The sequence below is a fragment of the Camelus dromedarius genome, chromosome 15 (genome assembly GCF_036321535.1).
Source record: "Camelus dromedarius isolate mCamDro1 chromosome 15, mCamDro1.pat, whole genome shotgun sequence".
Taxonomy (NCBI): Eukaryota; Metazoa; Chordata; class Mammalia; order Artiodactyla; family Camelidae; genus Camelus; species Camelus dromedarius.
The window spans coordinates 9533648-9543595 of NC_087450.1; positions in this window are offsets into that span (position 1 = coordinate 9533648).

Consider the following 9948-nt stretch of genomic DNA (forward strand, 5'->3'; position numbering starts at 1 on the left):
GTATGTCTGTTCGGGTTTCAGGTAGCAGTTGTAAGGGTGTGTTTAGTGTATACTGTATGTTCTAAAATATGTTCTGGCGATGTCTAGTGTAGTTTTGTTTGTTCATTTGGAGTGAGAGTTCAGGGTGTTAGTCAGGGTGCACTTGGATTGTGTGCACATATTCATAAGAAAGGGGATGGGGTGCCCTGGAACTGGCTTGTACCAGCTTGGGATAGTCAGTGGTTCATATCTCTTCCCAGCTCTCTGATGCTGAATTTAGTCATGTTGAGAATAGCTGCACCAGGTAAACTGTGAAACTCCATAATGAAAGCTTTCCTACCTCCCCCGGACAGCATTTTATTAAGCATTCATCACCATTTATCACTGGTGTGTGTGTGTGTGTGTGTGTGTGGTTAGGCCATTTAAGATCTACTCTTAGAAACTTTCAAGTATGTAATACAGAATAGTTAACTACAGTCACCATGCCATACATCAGATCCCTAGGACTTACTCATCTTATAACCGGAAGTTGGCACCATTTGACCAATATGTCTCCATTTCCCCCAACCACCAGCCCATGGCAACCACCATCCTACTCTCTGTTTCTATGAGTTCAGCTTCTTTGCGTTCCATGTATGTGATATCACACAGTATTTGTCTTTCTGACTTATTTCACTTAGCACAACGCTCTCATAGTCAACCCATGTCACACAAAAGGCAAGATTTCATTCTTTCTCATGGCCGAGTAATATTCCATTGTGTGTATTTACATTCAGTAGATACGTGTGTGTGTGCATGCTTGTATCAGTCACATCTTTTTTAACCATCTGTTGATGGACACTAAGACTGTTTCCATGTCTTGGCTATTGTGAATAATGCTTCAGTGAATATGGGAGTGCAGATATATCTTTAAGATAGTGATTTCCTTTCATTTCCTTTGGTTATATACCCAGAAGTAGAACTACTGGATCATATGGTAGTTTTCTTTTTAAATTTTTTTTTAGTTGAAATGCCATCAGTTCTGATGTACAGCACGATGTCCCAGTCATGCATATACATGTATACATTTGGCTTTTTAAATTTTTTGAGCTTACTGTTTTCCATAATGACTGTACCAACTCACATCGCCACCAACAGTGTATAAGGGCTCCTTTTCCTCTGCTTTTGTTACCTTTTGTCTTTTTGATGATAACCATTCCAGAAGATGTGAAGTGATATTGTGGTTTTGATTTGTGTTTCACTAATGGTTATTGATATCGAGCCTCTTTTCATGTACCTGTTGGCCATTTATATGTGTTCTTTGGGAAACTTTGTTTAGGCCCTCTGCCCATTTTAAAGTTGAATTGTTTGGGCTTTTTGCTGTTGTATGTTGCTGGGTGAACTTCTTACGTATTTTTGATATTAACTCCTTATTGGATATTTTATTTACAAATATTACTCTCATTTCATAGGTTGCCTTTTCACTTTGTGAATTGTTTCTTTGCTGTACAGAAGCTTTTTCATTTGATGTAGTTCCACTTTTTTATTTTTGCTTTTGTTATTTGTGCTTTTGGTGTCACATCTAAAAAATCACTAAGACAGATGACAAGGAGCTTCTACTCTATGTTCTCTTCTAGGAGTTTTACAGTTTCAGATCTTATGTTTAAGTCTTTAATCCATTTTGAATTAATTTTTTTGTGACTGGTGTAAGTTAAGAGTCCAACTGCATCTTTTACATGTGATTCTCCAGTTTTCCCAACACCATTATTTGAAGAGACTATCCATTCCCTACTGAGTATGCTTGTCACAAGTAGTAATTGACTATATATGTGTGGGTTTATTTCTGGGCTGTCCACTCTGTTCCTCTGGTCTGTGTGTCTGATTTGATGCCATCCTCTTTTGATTACTATAACTTTGTGATAAAGTTTGAAACCAGGAAGTGTGATACTTTTGGTTTTGCTATTCTTTGTCAAGATTGCTTTAATTTTTCATGGTCTTTGTGATTCCATTTGAGTTTTAGGATTGTTTTTTCTATTTCCATGAAAAACGCCATTGGAATTTTGATAGGAATGGTATTGAATCTACAGATGGCCTTGGTTAATGTGGATATTTTAACAATGTTATTTCTGATTCATGAGCATGGGATATCTTTCCATTTATTTATGTCTTCAGATTCTTTCATCAAAGTCCTATAGTTTGCAGTATACAGATCTTTTGCCTCCTCAAATTTGTTCCTATTTAATTGTTTTAGATGTTATTATAAATAAGATTGTTTTCTTTACTTCTTTTTCAGATATTTGGTTGCTAATGTATAGAAATGCAACTGATTTCTGTAGGTTAATTTTGTATCTTGCAATTTTACTGAATATTTTTTATTAGTGCTAACATTTTTAGTGGAGTTTTAGAAAATCCTGAATATCTGCAGAGACAACTTTACTCCTTTCTTTCTGATTTGCATGCCTTTTATTTATTATCCTTGACTAATTTATCTGGGTAGGACTTCTAATACTAAATTAAATATGATTGGTGCCACTCTGGGCACCTTTGTCTTGTTTCTGATCTTAGAGGAAAAGCTTTCACTCTTTCACCCTTGAGTGTGAGTTTAGTTGTGGGCTTGTTGGATACGGCCTGTATTACTTCTATACTCAACTTATGGAGAAGTGGGTTGTTTTGTTTTTTTTTTTTACCAGAAAAGGATATTGTGTTTCATCAAATGCTTTTCCCCCATCTATTATGATGATAATACGATTTTGTCTTTCATTCTATTGACGTGTGTCACATTTAATGATTTGCATATGTTGAGCCATTCTTGCATCCTAGGGATCAATCCCACTTGATCATGGTGTATGATCCTTTCAATGTGCTGTTGAAGTTGGTTCATTAGTATTTTGTTGAGATTTTTGCATCTGTATCGGCCTATAATCTTCATTTCTTGTGGTGGCCTCATTTGGCTTGGATGTCAGAGTAATGCTGGCCTTGTGAAATTAGTTTGGGAGCATTCCTTCCTCTTAATTTTTTGAAATGGTTTGAGAGGATTGGCATTAGTTCTTCTTTATATATTTGGTAGAATTCACCAAGAAAACCATCTGGCCCTGGAGCTTTTCTTCATTAGGAGGTTTTTGATTATGATTCAAATCCCTTGCTTGTTACAGATTTGTTCAGACTTTCTGTCTTCATGATTCACTTTGGTTGGGTGTAGTTTCTAGGAAATTTTTATTTTAGGTTGTTTAACTTGTTCCTGTATAATCGTCCATAGTAACCTCCGATGCCACTTGATATTTCTGTGTTATCAGTTGTAATGCCTCCTCTTTCATTTCTATTTGAGTATTCTCTATTTTTTATTAGTCTAGCTAAAGGTTTGTCAATTTTGCTTGTCTTTTCAAAAAACTAACTCTTAAATTTTATTGATTTTTTTTTCTGTTGTTTTTCTGGTCTCTGTTTTATTTAATTCTGCTCTGATCCTTGCTATTTCCTTCCCTCTTCTAACTTTGTAGTTTGTTTTAGTTTTTTGAGATATGAAGTTAGGTCCTTTATTTCAGGTCTTTCTCTTTTCTCAATGTAGGTATATATTATTATAAACGTCTCTGTTAGTTTTGATAGGTTTAAACTAAAACTAAAAATAGTTTAAATTTTGGAGTGCCTCTGAGAGGAGAGGAGCTCAGGGTCTTTCTACTCCACCATCATGGCTGATTTTTTTCAGACTGCTTGTTTTGGTGTGTAAGGTAGTCTTGGTAGGTTTTGTGTTTGTAGGCATTTCTCCATTTTGTATGTGTTATCCAATGGGTTGTTGTAAGATTGTTCACGGTTCTCTCATATAACCCTTTTTATTTCTGTAGAGTTGGTAGTATTGACTCCACTTTCATTTTTGATTTTAGCAATTTGAGTCTTGTCTTTTTTCTTAGTCCATGTAGCTAACGACTTGTCAATTATGTTGATCTTTTCAAAGAACCAACTTTTGATCTCATTGATTATCTCTGTTTTTCTATTCTCTATTTCATTTCCCTGTATTCTAATCCTCAGCATTTCCTTCCTTCTGCTAGGTTTATGTTTAATTTGTTCTTTTCAGTTTCTTAAAGTTGTAAAGTTTGATTGTTGATTTGAGAAATGTCTTGTTATTTAATGTAAGTATTTATAGATACAAACTTCCCTCTTAACACCACTTTTGCTGCATCCCATAAGTTTTGGTATGTTGTATTTTTGTTTTCATTTATCTCTAAAAATTTTTTAATTTCCTTGTAATTTCTTTCTTGATTCCCTGGTTATTTAAAAGCATATTGTTTAATGTCCACAATTTGGCGGGTTTTCCAGTTTTCTTTATGTTATTGATTTCTAACTTCATTCCATTGTGGTAAGAGAAGATATTTTGTATGATACCTGTCTTTTAAAATCTTGGGATTTGATTTGTTGCCTACCTTATAGTCTGTTCTGGAGTATGTCCCTTGTGCACTTGAGAAAAGTGTGTGTGCTATTGTAGTTGAATGGAGTGTTCTGAGTGTATGTATTAGTTCTAATTGGTTTATTGTGTTAAGTTCTCTATTTCCTTATTTGTCTTCTGTCTGGTGGTTCTGTCCTTTACTGTGAGAGTGGTATTGACATCTCCAACTCTTATTGTAGACCCATCTATTTCTCCCTTCAATTCAGTTTTTGCTTCATATATTTCAGTGGTCTGTTATTAAGTGCATAATTATTTATAGTTGTTACATCTCCTTGCTGTACTGAGCCTTTTATTAATGTATCATTTATTTTCTCTTATAAGCTTTTTTGATTTAAAGTATACTTAATTTGATATAAGTATAGCCACTCCTGATCTCTTTTGATTACTATTTGCAAGTAATATAATTTTCCATCCTTTTATTTTCAAACTGTTTATATCCTTAGCTCTCAAGTGAGTCTTTTATAGACAGCATGTAGTTGGGTAATGTACTCTGTAGCTGGAAGATCTCTGTTCCACTCCCAGCGGCTTCAGTGTAAATTCCCCTTCCCCCTGGGGAAATGCCTTGTTTTGGGGGGGTTTTGAGGGCTTTCATTTTTCAGTTGTTTTGTTTTGTTTTGTTTTTCTTCACCTTTTTTCCCCTTTTATTTGCAGGGAATGGGAGGAGTTGGGAACAGGGATGTGGGAGGTGGATTTTTTTTTTTCAGCTCACTTCCAGAGGGTGGGAGTTTTTATTTTAGTATGTGTCATGGATAAAGTTGTTTTTGAAAAATTAAAAAAAGAGAGAGAGAGAAAGATCCAGTGCCTGCGGTGGACAAAGCTTTCCCTGTGCTTGTTGAAACTGTTCCTTCTACCGGAAGTAGCATGCTCACACACAGTGGGCAGAATGGGCCTCCAGATTACCTTGTTTGGCCCGCATAGGATGGCCCGCATGATCTAGTTGCAAACATTTAAAAATCAAGAGATTTCAAATGTAAATCAGGTAAAAGAAGATCTAGGTATACCGAAATCAAATTCCCACCTGGCAAAATTTGTCTGGGCCACACAGAACTGTACCCATCAGACAAGAATGAGCTTTCAGCTCCACCCTGGCTTCCATCCCTTTTAGCTCCTGGACTATGAGGCTGAGTGTCAGCTGTGTCTTATTGTCATTCTTATGTTGTTGATTTTCTTTTAGTTGTAATAAGTGGAAGGGGAAATATCTTGTACCCGTATCTCAATCTAAACAGTGTGAAAATAAAAGCTAGACCAAGAAGATAATACGGTTTTAAGAAAAAGGGGAGATGACTCATTTCTTTATGGAAATGAATTCTTTTTCTACATATACAAGGTCATTATACATCAAATGACCTGTAGGGCCCATGACCAACATTCAGAAGAAATAAAACCAGTTGATTTGAATAAAAAAAAAAGGTAAACTGTCAACAAAGTCCAAGTGTGAATATGAATAAAGTATGTGATTTGCCTCTGAAATACAATGATGTGTCAAATGAAAAAATACCATGGCTCTAAACCTTTCACAAATAGCAAATAATAGCAAAACAATGTGTTGTACACAAGGGAAATTATGGACCTTAAACAAAAGCAAATATTTGCAATTTTACTTCTAACCAAAAATCTAATGTTTAATCTAAATGCCTAATGCTTAACCTAAACGCTTAAACTAAAAAAAAATAGAAAAGATCAATGAAACTGAAAGCCAGTTCTTTGAAGATAAGCACAATTGATAAACCTTTAGCCAGACTCATCAAGGAAAAAAAGGAGAGGGCCCAAATTAACAAAATCAGAAATGAAAAAAGAAGTTACAACTGACGCCAAAGAAATACAAAGGATCGTAAGACTACTGTGAGCAACTGTATGCCAACAAAATGGACAACCTAGAAGACATGAACAATTTCCTAGAAAGGTACAATTTGCCAAGATGGAACCAGGAGGAAATAGAAAATATGAACAGAAGAATTACCAGCACTGAAATTGAATCAGTAATTTAAAAACTCTCAACAAACAAAAGTCCAGGACCAGATGGCTTCACAGGGGAATTCTGCCAAACATTTAGAGAAGACTTCTCACCTGTCTTTCCAAAACTATTCTGAAAAACAGGAGGCAGGAACACTTCTGACCTCATTCTATGAGGCCACCATCACCTGGATACTAAAACCAGATAAAGATATCAGAAAAAAAAAATTACAGGCCAATATCATTGATAAACATAGATGCTAAAATCCTCAACAAAATACTAGCAAACCAAGTCCAACAATACCTTGAAAGGATCACACACACTGATCAGGTGGGATTCATCCCAGGGATGCAAGGATTTTTCAATATCTGCAAATCAATTAATGTGACACACCACATTAACAAATTCAAGAATAAAAACCACGTGGTCATCTCAATAGATACAGAAAAAGTCTTTGATAAATTTCAACATGCATCTATGATTAAAAACTTTTCAGAAAGTGGGCATACATGGAACATACCTCAACATAATAGAGGCCATATATGACAGACCCACAGCCAACATCATACGGTGGTGAGAAGCTGGAAGCATGTCCTCTAAGGTCAGGAACCAGACAAGGATGACCACTCTCGCCACTTTTACTCAACATAGTTTTGGGAGTCCTAGCCGTAGTAATCAGAGAAGAAAAAGAAAAGGAATCCAATTTGGAAAGGAAGAAGTAAAACTGTTACTGTTTGCAGATGACATGATACTAGAAATGGAAAATCCTAAAGACAGCACCAGAAAACTACTAGGCCTCATCAATGAATCCAGTAAAGTTTCAGGATACAAAATTAACATACAGAAATCAGTTGCATTTCTATACACTAATGACAAAATAACATAAAGAGAAACTAAGGAAACAATCCCATTTACCATCACACCAAAAAAAATAAAATACCTAAGGAGGCAAAGAACCTGTAATCCAAAAACTGTAAGATACTGATGAAATGAACTGAAGATGATACAAAGAGATGGAAAGATACACTGTGTTCTTGGAATGGAAGAATTAATATTGTTAAAATGGCCATACTACCCAAGGCAGTCTACAGATTCACTGAAATCTCTATCAAATTATCAATGACATTTTTCACAGAACTAACTAGAAGAAAAAAATTTTAAATTTGTATGGAAACATAAAAGATCCCAAATAGCCAACACAATCTTGAAAAAGAAGAACAGAGCTGGAGGAATCATGCTCCCTGACTTCAGACAACACTACAAAGCTACAGTAATCAAAACAGTATGGTACTGGCACAAAAACAGACACACAGATCAATGGAACAGGACAGAAAGTCCAGAAATAAACCCACACACTTATAGTCAATTAATCTATGACAAAGGAGGCAAGAATATACAATGGAGAAAAGACAATCTCTTCAACAAGTGGTGCTGGGAAAACTGGAGAGCTACATGTAAAAATAAAATTAGAACATTCTCTAGCACCGTATACAAAAATAAATCCCAAATCGATTAAAGATCTAAGACTAGATACTATAAAGTTCCTGGAGGAAAACAGAGGCAGAACACTCTTTAACATAAATCACAGCGACATTTTCTTGGATTTGTCTCCTCGAGTAATGGAAATAAAAGCAAAACAAACAAACAAACAAAACAAAACAAATGGGACCTAGTTAAACTTGAAAGCTTTTGCACAGCGAAGGAAACCATAAACAAAACAAAAAGACAACCTACAGTATGGGAGAAAATATTTGCAAATGATGTGACCGACAAGGGACTAATTTCAAAATGTAGAAACAGCTCATACAGCTTAATGTCAAAAAAAAAAAAAACAACCCAGTCAAAAAATGGGCAGAAGACATAAATAGACATTTTTCCAAAGAAAAAGTCCGGATGGCCAATGGGCACATGAAAAGGTGCTCAGTATTGCTAATTATTAGAGAAATGTAAATCAAAACTACAGTGAGGTATACACCAGTCAGAATGGCCATCATTAAAAAGTCTACAAATGATAAATGCTGGAAAGGGTGTGGAGAAAAGAGAACCCTCCTGTAGTGTTTGTGGGAATGTAAATTGGTGCAGCCACTTTGGAGGACAGTATGGAGGCTCCTTAAAAAACTAAATATGGTTTTACCATATGATCCAGCAATCCCACTCCTGGGCATATATCCGCAGAAAATTCTAATTAGAAAAGACACATACACCCCAATGTTCATAGCAGCACTATTTACAATACCCAAGACACAGAAACAACCTGAATGTCCATCGACAGATGACTGGATAAAGAAGATATGATGTATCTGATAGGGTAGGTCTGTGCTGGACGAGGTGAAAACCACCACTTACATTTCACACAGAGCCAAAATACTAGAATATTCTTAATGTAATTAAGAACCATGTCAACTTCTTGAAATTGCCCAGCAAATCACTACTTCGTTTTCTAATATTAAAATGACAATAAAACAATCTTTAAAATATAATTTAGGTAATAAAAACTAAAAAAAAGAAGATATGGTGTGTGTGTGTGTGTGTGTGTGTATTCCACACACAATGGAATATTTCTCAGCCTTAAAAAATGAAATAATGACATTTGCACCAACATGGATAATCCTAGAGATTATTATATTACATGAAGTAAGTCAGAGAAAGACAAATACCATATCACTTATATGTGGAATCTAAAAAAAAGATACAAATTTTATTTACAAACCAGAAACAGACTCAACGACAGAAAAACTATTGTTACCAAAAGGGAAAGAGGGGTAGGGATAAATATGAGTTTGGAATTAGCCAATACACACTACTATATATGATAGATAAACAACAAGGACCTACTATATAGCACAGGGAACTATATTCAATTTCTTGTAATGAGCTATAATGGGAAAGAATTGGAAAATACATGTGTATGTATGTATATGTGTAACTGAATCACTCTGCTGTACACCTGCAAATAACACTGTAAATCAACTACACTTCAGTAATTTAAAAACATTGAATGCTTAGTGTATTAAAGAAGTGGCAGAATTTAAAAGGTCATGAGGCATTTATAGAAGTAACTTGCAGTATTCATAAGTCAGAATTATAGAGTACAAATAAAAAATACACGACTGGTTAACCATGTCCACTTACTGTGTCCATGAGAACTGCTGTGGGCCTGAGAGCTTTGGGGCCTGGTACCCGTAGCAGGCACAGCGTCAGAAACGACACGCGCATGCGATGCTGCTCCTGGAATGCTGTTGCCCCAGCTCCAGAAACATAAACCCAGTGTTTCTGTAAGAACATAGGTCAAGGATACCATCCCAAGGGATGACTTTATGCAAAAAAAAAAAAAAAAAGCCTAGCACCAAAAACTATAAAATAGTAATGAACCAAAAAACCCATTCGTGATTTGGCTTGTAGACAGCTGAACAATCTGCTTGAGGAACTTGGAGTTACGTGCATGGTCATACCTGTTACACATGGGAATACATGTGATAACATACACGTTACACGTGGGGAGGTCCGGTGACAAGCTGCGGAGGAGATTTTTTGGAACTCCTGAAAGAGATATACCTGCTTGTGCTGCTCAGATGAAAATTCCTACTCCAGCTTATCTGTA